Raw genomic sequence first — 18,140 nt, 5'->3', positions numbered from 1 at the left:
TGCCATCCTTTCACACCCTTTTGGTGAAATATCTGTTCATATTTTCTGTACATTCAGTTTTTATTTACATATTCATCCTGTATCCTGAAATATTACTAAACTTACCTGTGAGTTCTAGAAGCACTTCATTTCTTCTTTTTCTATTACACCAGCAAGGACACCAAGTGTGATGTTCAACAGTAGTGGTAGTACAGGACTTTCTGCCTTTTTCCTGATCTTAAGGGGGAATTTTTTGAATTGTTATGTATAATATTAGCTGTGGCTTTTGTGTGCGTGTGTGTAAATAGCCTTTATAAGATGGGAAAGGTCCCTTATATAACTAGATTGCTGAAAGTTTTTATCAGAAGTCAATGATGAATCTTACCAAAAGCAGAGATTAGTTCCTATTTCCTAGGGTAAATATCAAGTCTCTGAGTCGTTCTCCCCAGACATGTGCCATCTCTGGATGAGTCACTCTGTGAGGGATAATTTCCCACATCCAACTGATGAGCTCCATCTCATAGTATTTAGCCATGCATGCATTGATTGGAGAGAGTGATTCAAAAAGAAATGCAAGGCAATACTTAAATATATATGTATCTTCAGCTCAGATACTATTTTTGAGTATTTAAAAGACATATTAAATTTTAAAGCTTAGTCAATAATTGAATGCATTATTTCACCCTTACTCAACACCTTTTGTTCTGTATTCAACATCTCAGTCAAGGTCACCCCTATCCACTCATCTTTACAGATTTAGAAGTCTTGCTGTCAGCCTTATCCCCTAATAAAATTTGTAACTAGGTTTTATCTGTCTCCTATTTGGGAACCATGAAACAGGGTACCAATGAGTTTTATGGATGCTGTATCTAGGTCCATCCTTGTCTCTTTCTTTTTTCAACTTCATATAATCCTTATCAATGCATCTTTCCTCCAAATTTCTTAACTGTCTAATACATCCACCAAGTATTTCTCTATGAGAACTATTTGAAGTCTATGACAGTACTTAAAACAATTAATACTTCCCCCTTGACTAACATATAGTGTCCAAGATCTTCTGTATTATACTACTTCATAAAAATGTTTCTTTGGTTTTCCATTTGAGCCTCCTCTCATTGCTCATCACTACTCTGGCCACATTCCAGTTAAACAGAACCTTGCATGTTTTTAGATGTGCTGCATGCTCTGTTGTCTCAATGCTTTTAAAAAATTCTGTTTCAAAAAAAAAAAATTCTGTATCATCCTTTTGGATTCCTATGCTCCTACTCCATTTTCAAGATCTAGTCTAATTGCCCTCTTCTCTTCTAGGAGTGTAATGGATTTCCTCAGGGAAAATTTATTCATCTTCTATTGTATCAGGAGAATTTTGTACCCACATTTATTGAAATATTTCATGAGTTATTTTCTATATTAATATTATATCAGTACTATTTATTGAGATATATAGATCTCCTTTCATTATTATATTTTTATGATATGTATTCTAAGCTCCTAGCAACTGCTCCATACATAGCAATTTATTAGTTATCTAAACCAATTATTACTGGTATGATATATCAAATACAACTTGATTCTATTATCTTCTCTTATACAGGGCTTAAGCCTAGTTATATATGTTAATATTTTCATCTTCTAATAATATCATCTGTTTCTAACTGCTAATCTATAGCCATTTTATTTTTCATTAGAGCTTAGAATTCTATAATTACAGCTTAATAAAAGGTACTAATGCATTTATGAATGATCTTCCTTAAAAATAATTCCATCATCTCTTAATTTTAACTTATAGGTTATATTATTATTTTTATAAGCATTGACATGGAAATAACATATATTTAAAGTGTTCTTTATAATCATTTATGGATAAATCAGCTATTTTTCCATTATTACACATCTTTTCTAACATAGCATATGTGGAACTATGTAATTTTTAACATATTTGATTTCCAAAAACTGACTTAGAAAGAATATTTTACATCAAAGATTATTCCTTTCCCACAAAAGTGAGTTAAATAGCATTTACTCTTTCAATATTCTTAAATGCTAATAAGCATAAATGTCATGAACTGTGATAGACACTGATACTTGCTTTCATAATGAAAGGGAATATGTACAATAAAGAAATAATTATGATAAGAAGAGATAATGATGATTATAACCTTGAATAATGTTTATTTTATTTCAGGCGCTATTAACTCATTTAATACAATAAGCTGTGAGTGATCTGTTTGAGCTAGAGTAGGAATTCATTATGTAAGAGTTCACCAAATATGGCAGATCAATTTTATTTTATTCATTCTTTTATTCCTAGTACCTGGAAAAAGTTTTTGACAATAGTTATCTCGATAAATAAATATTTTGGAAGTTTAAATTTAATTGTACTATATAAGCAGTTAGTAATGATAACTAAATGACTTGTATCTTATTAGAAATCAGTACAATTTGTGCTTAAAATAATGAAATTCAGCATCATGTACTTTTATAATTGCTAACATAAATATTTTATTCAACAAAATTTTAAAGTACAAATATAGATTTGAGAAAGAAATTCTGTGACATTTCATGTACCTAGGATGTATTTGTAGCTTTTAAAATAATTATCTAAAGTTATGTAACTGTAAGTTCAGTTAATATGTAGTTAAATGACAGATGTAAAAATTTTAATAATAAGCTTCTTTATCTGTAAAGTTGCTCTAATTTTGCCTATATTTGTGAGTGCTCTGTGGATGTATCTTTATTTTTTCTTTTTTATTTTTTTGGATGTATCTTTAAACATGAAAGTGTTACCTTCTGTTCTTTAAGTTTGGAGACTACTTTCTGGATTCAATTATGAGTTTGGATAATTGTGTTTAGATGCTTTAACACCTAATTGATTATGCTACGTTTGTTTGATCATGGTTGAAATGTAATTTTAATGCTTGGTTGGTGATTCTTTTTTGGAATGTTTTAAATGGATTAGCTGCTTAGGAGTGAATTACTTTTTTACACAAGTTGTCAGGAATCTTCCAGGCAGGGAAGCACATGTTTTGATTATCATCATTATTATTATTTTAACAAAGAGGGAAGATAGACGACAGAAACCCAGGAGGTAATTAGAAAGCAAGACTTGAACTGAATTCAAAACATGAACTCTGATTTGCTACTGTAATTTTTGCGAAGATGTTTTGGCTACTGCATCAATAAAACCAATACTCAAATTTCTTTTATAACATGAAGTTTTCTTGTTAAGATAACTTTATCTAAAACTTTAGTGTCATTCATTAACAAAGTGAAAGGCTGTGAGAGGCAGTCCTTGAAAAATTTTGGTTGAAAAAAATCAAATAGTATTTTCAGTGTTCTTAATGTAGTATTAGTTTAGCTATCTTGATGTAAATATTGCCCTCAAAAGGGAATGAAAAGATACAAGACTTCTTAGACTCTCTTTTTGAAGATTATCTTGAGAACATGTTTTGAGACGCACTAGGCTAATTAAATCAATCTGGGAGTATATTCAGGAACAGGAAAGCATAATACTTATGTTTACAGCAGCCTCACTAACATTGCTTTCAAGGGGACATTTGAAATTCACTTGAAATAAAATGTTTGTGTTCTAATCCAAAATCTCAGCTTCTAATTTTTTTCAGCTTCTTTTCCATTTTGTTTCATTCTACTTCTTCCAGCCACTGCTCTGACTATAGTTATACAACATATGTGCTCCACTTCACAGCTGATGTGAATTTTCTTCTATAATTTATTTGATTTTTTTTTCTTTTCCTTAGCTTCCATGTACTATAAAGAAAAGGGTTTTTGGTTTGGTACCAATATTTGAGTGTGGAAAATGATAATTAGAATAAAAACAATGATTTAAATAACATGGAATTTTTCTTCCTCATGAAAAAAAACGAATAGGTGACAGGGCCATTTCTGATGTTAATGGTTTTGGGTAATCCCTCTTATTCCTCCTTCCTTCTTATTCTTTCTCTGTGAATGATCTGGAGTCATAGTCCATGATGGGGGCTTTTACCATCACATCCATATTTCAGCCACCAGGAGGGAGACAACAAAGAAGGAAAAAGATAAACATTACACAAAACTCTTCTACTTACATCCTAGTCATAAATCCCTTTAACTATAGAAGCTGATATAGTGAAAGTGAGGCTTAAAAGTGTGTATTATTGCTGACTGATTTTCCAATTGAAATATGATATAGTCTAGAAATTCCATCCAAATTTATCACATTCTTGATGTCTAGTGAGAAAACTAACTACTATTAAATATGTAGTTAGACGGAATAGGAAAATGAAGGGGCGCTTGGGTTTCTTAGTCGGTTAAGCACCAACTCTTGGTTTCAGATCAGGTCATGATCTCGGGTCAGGAGATTATTGAGCCCTCCATGGGGCTCTATGCTCAGCAGGACATCTGCTTGGGATTCTCTTCCTCTGCCCCTCTCCCAGCTTGCATGCTCTCTCTTTAAAATAAAAATAAACATTTAAAAAGAAAAAGGGAAAGGAAAATGCTAAAGTTAATTGTCTAAAGAGAAGCCAATTCATAAAAATTACCTCACTTGTCAAAGTTAGCGATAATGCTTACATATCCGTGTTAATGAGTAAATTTAGTTTTTATCTAACTTGGCATCTGTCTCTCAGTTTCCCTTCCTTTCTCCCCACCCCCATCCTCTTAATTTGGGAATATTTCAGGCTTTAGTTCTTGGACCTCTTCTCTTCTACTTACATTCAGTTCCTTAGAGATTCTTCCACTCTCATATTTGTAAATATCACCAATATGCAAAGGAAATAAAAAAATCTCTCCCTGATCTCCCGAGTTACATATTCAACTGCTTTTTCCACATCTACACTTGAAGGTCTGGTAAATAGCTAACTCTACCTTAACATGTCTATTACTGAACTCCCAACACTACTCCCTCACCAAAAAAAAAACGGCTCGCCTAATATTTTCCCATCTCAGTTGATGACAACTCCATTCTTTCATTGTACAGGAAAAAATATTGGAGTCATCTTCAATAACTATCTTTATCTCTTGTTCTATATCCAATCTGTTATTAATTATTCAAATTGGGCCTGTCTGTAACAGACTCTAACCCCTTCTTACCACCTTGACTATCTGTGAAGATCAGGTCAATATTATGTCTTCTCTGCATTGTAGCAATGATTTCCTCAATGGTTTCTTCCTTCCACACTCACCCTTCTATGTTTATATTCACCATAGTAGATGCTGAAGAAATGTAAGCCTGATCAAGTCATTTCTTCACTATAAATACTGTAGTGGCTCCCTCTTTCATTCATAATAAAAGTCTAAGTCCGTACAATGGCATGCAATGCCTTCCTATCCTTCCAGTAAGTCTCCTATACAGTGTTTCACTCCCTCTACCCTACCTACATTAGCCACTCTCGCCAGAGAGATTTTGCAATCTGTGGGTCCTCAGCCTAAAGTGCTATATATCCAGATTCCACACATCTAAATTTTTTACCACCTCCAAATGTCATATTCTCAATTAGGCTTACTCTCACCAGTTTAACTTCCTTACTTTATTCTACTTAATTTTTTCCCCCATTTTCATGTTCCTAACAGACTGTCTAAACTCACTTATTTTAATTGTTGTTTATTGCTTAATATTTGTCTTCCTGCAATAGAAGGCAAACCCTATAAAGACAGGAGGGTTTTTTTTGTACATGTATATTTATTTAATAATTAAATGACTATGCAAGAATGAAATCAAAATGGATTCAGGTAAGCTACTCCAAATAATAATCTGTAAATAGCTGTTTAAGGAATTTCAGTGAAAGTTATATTGAAATCTTGGTGACTTAGGATCAACTCAGGGATTCAGACCCATTCAATTATTATAAATTATAAAAATAAACTCAAATGAATTCTATTTTTCCACCTAACTTTCAGAGTGTTAACATAATTATGATGGCCAGTGTGGAGATAAGAAATGGAAGTGTAAAAGTGTGAAAAGTGTTCAAAGGTATCTTGTTTTCTACTGGGAAGGACAATTTGCTGATCCAGTGGCAAGTATGTATTTGCTCAACAGGTTAACATAGTCTACTGAAATCACCCTTGATATAATGCAGCAAAATTCTCATTCACTGATTGGATTTTTGCAAAACAGTGTTCTCATGACAATTTTGCTTTCCTCACATATTTAACTAGTGGTAGAAAATAAAGACATTGTCAAAAGCACTATACTTGGCAGTTACGATTTAATTTTAAATTACTAAAAGGTAATCTCGTATTTTTTTTTCAGATGAGCTAGATCCTTCATTACCTCTGAAGATGCTAAGAATTTGAGCTACAAAACCAGGAAAGCTAGTATACAGGAGTAGGGTAAGGACCAAACATGTGACTATCCAAATAGGTGTTTATACTTTTATGACAAGACTAAGGGTAATATGATAACATGACTGACTTTAATGCAGGAGGATAAACATGATTTTTTTTTCCATTTTGAAAGATATCTACCATTGCCCTGTGGAAAATGGATGACAGAGCAACAGAGCAAGAACAGTGGAGGGAGACAGTTGATAAGACCACTGCATTAGCCTAAGAAAGAAGGAAATGTATTATGGTTATGGCAGTTGGGACAGAGACAAGTAGACAACATAAAAAAAAATGTAGATGAGAGGATTGACGCAACTTAGGAAGACTGTCTAATGCAGCAAAGTAATATATCCTGCATTCTCTGTTTTCTAAATTCCATCTTCTTGGGCAAATTAATTATGCGAGAAGCTTTAGTGTCTTCACAATAATAATGGTAATTACCTCAAAGCGTTGTTGAGATAATTAAATGAGATTGTGAATATAAAGCTATTAACACAATGCCTGACACATAGAACTCAATAAGTAATTAATACCATTGCTATTTATTGCTGGTATTAACATTAGTTAATGATTTTATATGCAGTGTGAAAATTAGAGAGGGATCCCAATGACTCTTAAGATTATGACTCGAACCAAACTGTGTGGATATGGGAAAAACTGAAGGAGAAGCAGGTTTAAAAGGCTGAGTTGAAATCTAAGATAGGAAGTTTAAGTAAAAAAATCCATTTCTTTCTGAAAACACATTTTCATTGTACATTATATAAGAGAGTTTTTGTGCTGACTTTCAGAGATGCTTAATAGAGGCTTTCTACTGGTGAATAACAATAGCAGTTAATTCTGTGGCTCCACCTTCTTAATCCTCATGTACCGGATAGAAGATCCCTCACTTTCCTGATCCTGAGGCTAGCATGAGCACTGCGCCCCAGCAGAATTCCGAGAGAGGAACTGGAGGAGAAATTCACTTGCCTCTAAATCACACCCGCCTCTCCAGCTGAAGGGAGGATTGTATAGGATTATAGAGGCTGGTGTACCAAGGACAAAAGAACCTAGTATTTTTGTGTTTCAATTTTTTTTTAAATGTAAGATGAAAACTTTGAAATCATAGTAGAAATTCAAATTATATTTAGCCAAAGCTTACAAGTTTTTCCAAAATAATAATTATTTTATGTTTACAGACATCTTAAGGTTACTCAAACAGATAGCATACTGATAATAAAAATCAGGGATAAAAGAGGGAGATTGTCCAGAAACAAAAATCACTGAGAGTGTAAGAAAAGAATTTCTGATCTTTTTCTCTCCTCAAACATACAAGTAATAGCATTTTTTAATGAAGTTTCTTCCAGTTTGTCAGGCAAAAATTCTTGGTGTTATCCCTGATTCCTTATTTTCTCTCTCACCACATATCTAATCTATTAGCAAATATCGCTGGCTATCTTCAAGCTTTTATGAGAATATAACTGCTTTTATCATCTTCACTGCTACCACCCTAGTCCTAGACAGCTCCATCTCCAGCCTGGATTAGTACCATAGATTTTGGTCTTGGATCTTTGTCTCTAAATTTGACCCCTGACCTCTATGCTTCACATATTCTTTATATATCCAAATGATCATTTTAAAATGTAAATCTTATCGTATTACTCCTCTGTTCAAACTCTTGCAATGGTTTCTCACTTCCCACAGAGTAAAAGCCACAGATTTCACAATGCCCCACAAACCCTACACATCCTACCTTTCCCACCTCATTCTGCTCCATCCTGCTTGCTCTTCTGATGTCGGTGTCTACTATACTCACCTCAGTCCATCCACACTGGGCCCCATTATTCTCTTTAGCCCACTTCTGGCAAACCCCCTTCTCCTGTGCAGTCACTGCTTCTTCTTTCTGAAGCACTTTTCCACCAGGTATCTGCCTGCTCTGTCACTTCTTCCAGTAGTTTATGAAGCACTATCTTCTACATGAAACCTACCCTGAGTACTCTAGGTTAAGTGTTGGCTCCTTTTCAAAGGAAAACCTCTTCCCCTTACCCTGAAGTACCTTCTTATCTATAGAATATAGCCCATCTAACATGCTATAATGTGTAATTTTTATAATTATTTCTATTATTTTTTGCTTGGTGTCTGTATCCCTCTCACCTTGGGCAAACTATACGATAGCACTGAACTTTGTATTGATATCAAATATTGATATCACATACTAGTAGCCGTTCAAAAATATTACTGAGTGAATGAATGAATGGTGTCAGCTACATGAAAATCACACAGACATTTCTGTGGTATTAGCTTCTTCTATCTGGTATGCAGGCCAATCAAAGGTAACCTTTTAATTGTATTATATTGGTTAGAGCACTAATCAGAGCTTCTGAGTTTAACCGAGGTAAAAAGTGCCCTAAAGTCTAGGTGATTCATTGGAGTTTTCATATGTTAGATGAGTCCCACCACTCTTTGATCCAGTTAAGCTATTTATTATTAGAGAAGTAAATAGGTGCAAAGTTATGAGATCTTGCATGTGCGAAAATGCTGTTCAACAGTATAGTCCATGTATATATTGTTATATACTGTGTAATGCACAATGATGTTGAGATTTTTAATGCTGTCTCTCGTACAAAGCAAAATAAAGAATAAGTGAGAAGAGCAAAGGAGATCTTTTAACAGCTTGCTATAGCAAGGGGATCCACCAGGTCCCTTCGATTTTGGCAGGAACTCAAAGGCAGGCAGGGAAATGGGAAGTCTTTATAGTGGAACAAAGGGAAGACTTCAGGTATGTTTTGATTAGAGGCCGTTGGCATGGGGGAGCTGGAGGCAGGCTAACTAGAAGCAAGGTATGCAGTGGTTTTGATGAGGGGGTTGTATATTTGGCTTTCTCTGGTTGAGTCTAAGTTAGAAGGGGGGACAAAAATCAAGAAAGCTGTCAGTTATTAATCGAGTCCTGGACAGTTTAGGCTGATTGTTCCAGAAGTTATTGCTTAGCTTACTAGATTATTACAAGGATAGCAATTGGGCTTCCTTCAATTTCAACTTACAGCAGGCTGGCTTCCTGGACTGGTTATTGCAAATAACGAGGCTGGTCTCCTAGGCAAGTTATTGCAGGTTGTGGGGCAGAGTTCTATTTTTATATATATTCTGGCCATTGCCTATTTGTATATTCAGTCTCTCAGCATGTTCACGATTCAAGATAACATTAAGTACTTACTATGAATTTATGTTGTTCTCACAAAAACTATATATTTTATACTCTTATAATCTATATGCTATTGGTGAGATGCTTAAAATTTGGCAGTTCGGAGATTTGTCTATGGTGATATAGTTAAGTGGTAATAATCAGATTAAAATTTAGGTATATATGACTCAGGAACTTTAAGAATTTTTTAACTCAAAGTTATATACTTCCTACCAAGATACAGATTTTAGCTTATATTTTAAGGCTTGATATGAGGAATTATCACAAGTATTATATAAATATGGGAAAATAATTATTGTGCAGGGAAAATAAAGACCTAAGAATCATTAATTAAGAAAAACTTGGGGCACCTGGTTGGTTCAGATGGTTAAGCATCTGCCTTCAGCTCAGGTAGTGATCTCAGGATCCTGGGATCCAGCCGCACACAGGGGGGAAATCCCTGCCTAGTGGGGAGTCTTTTCCCCTCCCCTAGCCCATACTGTCTCTCTCTCTCTCTTTCTCTCTCTCTCTCAAATAAATAAACAGATCTGAAAGAAAAAGAAAGGAAGAAAGGAAGAAGAAAGAAAGAAAGAAAGAAAGAAAGAAAGAAAGAAAGAAAGAGAAAAAAGAGAGAGAGAAAGAAAGAAGAAAGGAAGAAAGAAAGAAAGGAAGAAAGAAAGAAAGAAAAGAAAAGAAAGAAAGAAAGAAAAGAAAGAAAGAAAGAAAGAAAGAAAGAAAGAAAGAAAGAAAGAAGAAAGAAAGAAGAAAGAAAGAAGAAAGAAGAAAGAAAAAGAAAAATCCAAACTGAGGAGCCCGGGTAGCTCAGTCTTACTTAAGTGTCTGACTCTTGATTTCAGCTCAAGTCTTGATCTCAGGGTCTTGAATTAAAAAACAAACAGACAACTCAAACTAGAATGATGCTTACGTAAATAGCTTACGCATACACAGGTTTATATATATGCTTACATATAGATAGATACATGATAGACAAGTAGCAATATTAATTTTTATACACTATGTGCAAAATAGATAAAAATTAAATTTAAAGAAGCATGGCATTTATTATAATCTTTCATCATGTTTAAACAAAAAAATCCTTAATATCACATTTCAAAAAATGTAAGAAATTTTAGTCTTTTATGCATTATCTCTACTTTCTCAGTACATGATATTTTGAAATAAAATCTTTCTCCAAGGACTATATATCCCAATCACACTGTCATAAATATTCATGATGACCACATTCCATGTACTGATTTCATGTAAACAAATTTTATTTAACCTTTCAGCAAGTCTGCTTTCTTGCAGGAATTAAATACCCACAAGATCAAGTATGTTAATAACTAGCTAGGTCAGAAACCAAACAAACTGGGGCATAAAATATCATGTGAGTAAAAGGGAAAACTCAAAGATAAATTTTCCATATTAAAAACTCAGTGTAAGTTAAGTCCTGAATAAACTACTAGATTATTTTTTTTCCACAAAATTAACTTTTACAGTGTGAAGTGAGTAGGCTTTTTCCAAATTAATGTACAATTAATTGAACTAATCAATAATCTTATATTTTCATACACTGTATCATTTTAAAACCACAAATTAAACTGGAAAGGTCATTAGGAATTCTAAGCATTGCAAAAGAGGAAAAGAAGTCATTGGTTTATCTCTACAAATACATAGCTAGTCAAAGACCAGACTTAAGCCACAGATCTCTTAACTTCCATTTATTTTTGCTTTACTATCACACTGTCATTACTCTACCATAAATGCTTCCATCCTTTGTCCAGATCATATTTATAGATTCCAATATAATTTTAAGAGGTGTTGTCCAGTGGAGCATAGAACATGATTTATTCACGGCCATGACAGGGCAATTCCTCCATAATCACTTGTATTCAATGGCCCTGGAAATTAATAGAGTCAATATTATTTGTAGACAATCTACTATAGAAAACCTTGTGAATTATATTAATGGCTTTATTATAACCATAAACATCTTTATGTCTCTCAATAATTAGCATTTAGGAGGCCCAAACACTGCTCAGATGCAGACGGGAAAAATCAACATTAGTTTAAATATGCTTATTGTGCTTGTATATAGTGTTATTAATGGTGGGCATCAACAAATCAGGATAATTAATGATTTATTCAAACTCTCTTTAAAATCCAAGTCTAGTACTATATTTTCATATATTCCTGCATAATTTTGTATTATTTAGAGATAATATTCTCTGCAATTGAAGCAGTGGGAAAACTGATGGATGAAAACTTTACCCAAATGTCTTATCTGTTTTCATTATCACTAAATAAATGCAATCTGCTCTGGATAATCTCTGAACCAGTTAATGTTACAAAGTGAGTATCTGTAACATAAATATGATTGTACCACAGAAGTAAATTTGGAAATAATTTCTTTATGAATCTTTTTAAGGATTATAAATATGTTGATCTTATAAATACTTTTAAAGTGTGTCTTTAAAGGACTATACTCAAAATATCTTAAAATTATTCATATTTTTATATTAATGAATATTAATAAATTTTTAAAAAGATTTATTTATTTATTTATTCATGGCAGACACACAGAGAGAGAGACAGAGAGAGAGAGAGAGAGAGAGAGAGGCAGAGACAGGCAGAGGGAGAAGCAGGCTCCATGCTGGGAGCCGGTGGTGGGACTCGATTCCTGGTCTCCAGGATCATGCCCTGGGCTGAAGGGGGAGCTAAACTGCTGAGCCACCCAGGCTGCCCTGAATATTAATGATCATAAGTAGGAAGAGCCACCTTAAGGTGATTTAAAAACACCAATAAATGTATTGGTGTTTAAATGTATTTTTTTTTGGTTTAAATGTATCTAAATGTATATGTATAAAACAGCTTATATGTAATAACTTCATTTAATAATGTAAAAATGCATTATAGGCATTTATATATAATTATTTGTCATTTATATATGCTGTATTTTATATTATTTATACACATATTTGGAGAAATATTTAGTTGAAACCATTATATTTTTTCATTTCCCTTATTTGATATTTAGAAATATTCTAAAGTAACATTTCTAAATGAATTAATCTATATTTTAATATTCTCATACTTAATTTTTTTTTCCAAAAAGAACAGTTGTATTCAGAAAAAGCCATCCAATATAAAGTACACTAAGACCATTCAGACAGCTAACTCTGGCCAAAAAAAAAAAAAAAAAAAAAAAAATGCACAGTAGGATAAGTCTATAAAATTGTATAGTCAGAATTCAAATAGACTTAAATTCTCTAATATAAATCAATCAACTTAAAATGATACTTACTTAACCTTATAAAAACTAGTCACCTTCTCCGATTGACTTATTTCACTCAGCATAATACCCTCCAGGTCCATCCACGTCGAAACAAATGGTGGGTATTTGTCGTTTCTAATGGCTGAAGAATATTCCATTGTATACATAGACCACAGCTTCTTTATCCATTCATCTTTCCAAACATTATATGGTCTCATTCATTTGGGGAATATAAAAAATAGTGAAAGGTAATAAAGGGGAAAGGAGAGAAAATGAGTGAAAATATCAGTGAGGATGACAGAACATGAGAGACTCCTAACTCTGGGAAATGAACAAGGCGTAGTGGGAAGGGAGGTGGGCAGGGAGTTGGGGTGACTGGGTGATGGGCACTGAGGGGAGCACTTGACTGGATAAGCACTGGGTGATATGCTATATGCTCGCAAATTGAGCTCCAATAAAAAAAAGACTTAAAGTATGTGAAACATAAAAAATATATATATGGGTGATAACACTGTTCAGAGACACAGACCACATACACTTCTTCCTTGATTACATCTTTTGTATTCTAAGGGCACAAGTTCATTTAGTGAAAAATGAAATATAAATCACTTAGGGTGATGCACTGTAGGTGGATGTATGGAAACACCGCTTTAGTGCACTGTGTTCAGTGTACTTTTTGCACAACTTGTTCAACTATGAATCGCTAGTGAGGAATAGTACATTTGTTAAACATTGTTGGAGTATCAGTAAACTTATGGCCGCCTGAACAATTTAATTTGGAAAACTGAAGAATAATCATATATATTAAATCCTATGAAAAAAATCAACTTGAAAAAGATTTATTATACTGCAAAGCACCTTTTATAATAAACAGGTTTTCCTAATTGAGCCCATTTTATTCTGATCGTTAAACTTATCTGTTTCAGTTGAACTACAAAAAAATGAAAACAAACAAAACAACAACAAAAACTAGTCACCAATTGGTGATGCCACAATCTATTTGGTTATTTTTATCTACTTTTTTTTATTTTTTGTTATTTATTTTTAGATACTGCACAATTTTCTTTTTTTTTTTTTTTAAGGATTTTATGTATTTGTTCATGAAACACACAGAGATAGAGGCAGAGATATTGGCAGAGGGAGAAGCAGGCTCCCTGTGGGGAGCCCGATGTGAGGCTCAAACCCAGGACCCCAGGATCACGACCTGAACCAAAGGCAGCGGCTCAACCACTGAGTCACCCAGCCGCCCCTAGATACTGCACATTTTTCAACCCTAATTCAAATAGATCAAACTAAACACTTAATTTCATTCATACACGTATTTATTTTATCACCTTGAGGTCTCTTTTCCACATTCCAAAATGGAATAATTTCCCCACTGCATTGCTCACCATTTCACTCTTGTTTTCAGGGTGTTTGTATGTATGGATTCATATGTTACATTTAATTCAATTAAAATTCTTTCATAAATACCAAGTTTTACTCCATTAAGCATCTCCTCAAATTAGGAAATGGTATTATTTCACAGCATGACTTGTAATGCAATCTAGTCAAACCTTTCCTTGTACTATTTTCGGTGTACTTGTCCTACCTAAAACGTCTTCGTAGCTTGCTTTCTTCATCCATTCCATGTTTTATGCATTATTTCTATGGTCTGTCACCAACATCTTTTCCCCATTTTCTTTTTTTTTTTTCTTTTCCCCATTTTCAACATGCTCTGAATGCTCCCTTGCTTATTATCCTCTTAGAAACCCAGAGAGTCCATAATCTAATGTGTTTGGTTTTTTTTTTTTTTTTTTGGTTTCAATTATACCCACAATGAAATTATAATCATTTGAGGTGAGGTATTAACTAATTCATTCTCTTCTTTTCTCTCTACCTCACTTTTTCTCCCCCCATGTTTTTTTTCTATTTTTGAGAGAACTACATATAATATTTTCTTTTTGTTTTTTTTCAAGCATTTAAGCATACTAAACACTAGTGAATTCAATAGAAATATTAATGGTTTTCTTGCTACTTCATTCTTAGAGTTTGCAGTTGATCTCATTCTCAGGAATGAAGAAATTTGAAGAGCTTGTTTTGTGTCAGTTAATGCATTTATATATTAGTATATAACCTTCATGCCTATCTAAGTTGTACATGAATGTGGTATTTTATTATGATTTTAGAGATAAGGTAGAAATTTATTAACATAGAAAGTGGTTCTGTGCAGTATTATTATGAAACAAAACAAAAGAAAAACATTGAAAAGGAAGAAAAATAGTACTAGGAAGAAATGAAACCTCCTACTCTCCTTGTCCCATCTGGCAACAATTATGGGCTGTGATTATGGGATGAAGGAAGAGGAGACAGGTTGTATCACTGGGCACTCCTTTACTTCCTATTTATAACACAATTAATCTGGAAAATAAATACAGAAATAACATAGATTACTATTTTCCCCACCTCATCATCCTAATTCAAGCCACATATTACCTTAATATACTTTCTACATTCTAAAGATCTGTCTTGTTTTTCTAAAGTTCTTTTGAGGTTTAACTTATGTCACTATAAAGGTGAGACCCAGGATAAAACACAATATCACAGTACATTTTAAGTACCATGGCATAGAAGAATAATCACCTCATATTTTCTACTTATTATTCATTCATTTCCAAGACATTGTTGCAAAGATATTGAAGACTAAAATACTTATAGGTCACCGGACAATTGCCATTTCAAGACACTCAATAGGACAGTATATTTATGCATTTGAGCAAATGGGCTTTGCTAAGTTATTACCCCAAAAATAGCTGAAAGGAGACAATCTATATTTTAAAGTGTTATGATTAATTCCTTTTGACATGGATTACAATGTGGCAAGATCCACTCTGGTCACTAAATTTGGAGATAGGTTATTTCCTGTTTATTATAAAAAAATCACTAATTAGTGTAAACATTAAAATCAATGATTAACATTTGGTTATTGAAGATAATAAAGGTAATTGTAAGAATAGTGACATTAATAGGTAATAGAGAAATAATATCCTCCCAATTTTTGTACCTGCCTGTCAAATTTATTTCAGAAACAAAATTAATTAAATTTTATCTCAATTTTCTTTCTAACCTTGATTCCTTACCTGAGAGATGATATGTATTAATTGGCTTATTAAGAATCTTTCATAAGCTGCTGCCAAGTGATGTTTAACCATGTTACACTAGGAAATATTAGAACCCCCAAGATCCAGGGCAACAGAAAAATCAGTACATAGCTGGGTCTTCAGTCAAAAAGTTACTCTCTCTGCCAAAAAGGACAAAAATAAAATAGCTTTATCACTCTAAGGAAAAGATGGGTCACCTAGTTCTGATGAAGATGGAAATATATTCATATGAACCTTTCTAAAATATCCAATAATCCCCTTTATAATGAAAATACATAAAGATTACTTTTTGATTTCCAGGTAGTTGTGTAGAGAATTTGCCAGTTTAAGGGCCCTGCCACTTTACCTCTTGGAATTTCTTCTGTGTACCCTAGAGAAATAACTCCAACCTTGACTGCTACCACAGACTAATCAGTGATTTTTGTATATTTAATCTTGATGAAATATTAAGATTTAAATATATAGATATATATTGATTAGGCAATCAAGATATAATTAATTCTGAAAAATGATGGGCAGCCCAGGTGGCTCAGCGGTTTAGCGCCACCTTCAGCCCAGGGCGTGATCCCGGAGACCCAGGATCGAGTCCTACATCAGGCTCCCTGCATGGAGCCTGCTTCTCCCTCTGCCTTCCGTCTCTCTCTCTCTCGCTCTCTCTTTCTCTCTCTCTCTGTGTCTCTATGAATAAATAAATAAAATCTTAAAAAAATTCTGAAAAATGAAAAGAACACTTTTTATGTATCAGGAAATATTACAGAGAGACAAAGGTACAAATGAGTTCATAAGTCCAGCATTTCGGTTAACTACATGCACATTGGGAATTCAGAGTTTGCCTGTTGTATTTTAACACTGTTTATATTTAACTCTAACCTTGAGAGCTTATAATAAGTCTTTGCAGAAGGGTGTTGTCTTTAAATTTGTAGTTCATTATGAATTTGATTCTTAAAGTATTGTGTAATCTAATATCTGGAGAAAGAGCCTATAATGAATAGTACAGGAACACCACTGTTATTTTACAGAAGAGATCACTGATTATCCTTGTTCTCTGAACAAGCTATCATGTAATACTTTCAACAATATTTCCTATAGGCTTTCACAGCTTTTTTCTTTTTCTTTTTTTTTTTTTCCTGAACATCAAGATACTGATCACTGGCTATTGGCTTGAAGTTCTTTGAGTGCTTTCTTCATAGGCAGTAGCATAATCCAAACAGGTAATAGTGGAGCATCTTGTGATAATTTTCTGCTTGCTACTTGTTATTTAAAAACAAAATATCAAAATGCGTATCCACATGGCATATTCTGTTTTCTGATTTTTGGTTTTGTTTTATCAGTATTTTTCATTAATTTATTGTATTCTCAGCACTTCTGTGAATGCCTGGAATATAGTAAACACTCAATAAATAGTGGCTGAATTAATAGTCATTGAACTCTGAAAATCTAGAGAGATTCATAAAAAGCCTGATTCATTAAGTATAATCCAAGTGTATTGATTTAGAGTATATATTTTAGTCATTAATACCCCCTCCAAAAAAATTCTTCACTTTTCCTAAGCAAGAACAAAGCAAGTAGCAATAGAAATTCACCTTGAAACTAATGTTATTGGTTTAAAATGTTAATGATTAGTTTTGTGGGTTTTTAGTTTAAACAGAAAGAATTGATTTTTTTTTAAATGGGCTTTCTGTGGGTAAAAACCAGGGAGAAACATTAGTAGGGGAATGATGATGATGTGGGCATAAAAGGCATAAAACCTAGTGTTAAGTGAAAGTTTTTTTTAATTATTTATTTATTCATGAGAGACACAGAGAGGCAGAGACCTAGGCAGAGGGAGAAGCAGGCTCCATGTGAGGAGCCATCCCATCCCCGGGATCACAACCTAGGCCAAAGGCAGAGGCTCAACCACTGAGCCACTAGGGCCCCTAAGTAGAAGTTTGATTGTCATTATTAAAAATATTTTCTAGCACAAGAATTAAGCATTTGTTCATTCATTCATCATTTTGTAAATGTCTAATTGCAGTGATAAGAAAGTCATTTCATTTGTTTTGTTTTTTGTTTTGTTTTGTTTTGTTTTTTCCTAAGGAGCATCATTCTATTAAGGATCATGCTTCTTTCAAGACTTCATTTCTAAATATTTAAAGTTCAAACAATTCTCATGGCATTAGGGAATTTGTCTAGTTATTTAAAGATGCAAATGCATTTTGAGGAGAGCTGCACATCTCCAATTCATATTTCTATTTAAGAAAGGTAACCATTGTAAAATATTTATCAGAAAGAT

The 18,140-nt window shown here is 33.3% G+C and overlaps 1 long non-coding RNA gene across 1 annotated transcript in view; it reads left to right on the top strand.

Moving 5' to 3' along the window:
* The window catches only part of LOC140608409 (uncharacterized), a 102,963-nt gene extending 85,884 nt beyond the window's left edge, over positions 1 to 17,079 (top strand). The window contains exons 5-6 of the long non-coding RNA XR_012010429.1: positions 6,227 to 6,306; positions 17,008 to 17,079. This is a non-coding gene — a long non-coding RNA (uncharacterized lncRNA). The remainder of the gene's footprint in view (positions 1 to 6,226; positions 6,307 to 17,007) is intronic.
* Positions 17,080 to 18,140: the final 1,061 nt, after the last annotated feature.

This window comes from Canis lupus, chromosome 17, assembly GCF_048164855.1.
Source record: "Canis lupus baileyi chromosome 17, mCanLup2.hap1, whole genome shotgun sequence".
Lineage (NCBI taxonomy): Eukaryota > Metazoa > Chordata > Mammalia > Carnivora > Canidae > Canis > Canis lupus.
The sequence above is the reverse complement of the archived record's forward strand: the minus strand, read 5'-3'. Positions and strand labels throughout refer to the sequence as shown.